This window comes from Cryptotermes secundus, unplaced genomic scaffold (assembly GCF_002891405.2).
Source record: "Cryptotermes secundus unplaced genomic scaffold, Csec_1.0 scaffold1849, whole genome shotgun sequence".
Classification (NCBI taxonomy): Eukaryota; Metazoa; Arthropoda; class Insecta; order Blattodea; family Kalotermitidae; genus Cryptotermes; species Cryptotermes secundus.
Genome location: NW_019742449.1, coordinates 599,909 through 600,948, shown reverse-complemented (window position 1 = coordinate 600,948; position 1,040 = coordinate 599,909).

Genomic DNA, 1,040 nt, shown 5'->3' with positions numbered 1-1,040 from the left:
TGCCAACAGAGTAGGATATATATTGATATCCTAAGTGTATATATATATATACAATTCATTTTCCCGACATCATATAATATCAATTTATCAATAATAATTTATATAACTAACTTATCTGTAATAGGATAATCTTGACCATTAAACCCCATTGTCGGACTTCTGCTCATTTCCTTCCGTTACTTGAGTAATACGACTGCCATGACTAACCCTTCTTCATGTATTCCCAACGAATCGTTTATAATCATAGAGACCTCATAAACACATGTGATACTCCAGCGAAGAAAGTTAAGTATGCTCCATCCAATACGTGAACGAGGATGCGTCATCGTCAATTCTCATTTCACCGACTGCCCACACTCATCATGTGTCGTCCGGGGCTGGTACAATAGGCCAATTAGTGGGCGACGTACCAAGTGGACTCGGTCTCACCCCACCCCATGAAACTGCGTCACTAACATGAAGATGACGCAAGCTCGTCCGCGTAATACATGAAGTATATGGTTCAGGTACACTGCGTTTACAACAAGAGTTGTTTGTACTCTGGTTGCTACTTGGTTGAGTGCTTTGAAGATAGAAGAAAAGCGACAAATTTCACAAAGCAACTTCCCAGAAGACAATACTCTTTATTACCACCGCTGTCAGAACCTCAGATCTCTCAATGGTTCTTTATATTGTGGTCTTCTAGGTCGTGACACCGTGTAGTCTCTTAGGTGGATTCTAAAATTTCGGAGAAATGTTCTGTCCCAGGTGTTTGGATCACTTGGACCCTGAAGATGGGGCACTGTGCTTTTTTGAAACGATTAGATCCACCTTCAAGGTTAGACGGAGTTTGATGGCCGCGCCATAGCTCAAGCGGTTAGTCGCTGGCTTCCCACCGCGGCGGCCCGGGTTCGATCCCGGGTCTTTTCAAGTGGGATTTGTGGTGGACAAAGTGGCGCTGGGGCAGGTTTTCTCCGAGTACTTCGGTTTCCCCTGCCAATTTTCATTCCACCAATTGCTCCACAATCACCCTCACCTATCATCTTGGGGCTGGTACAATA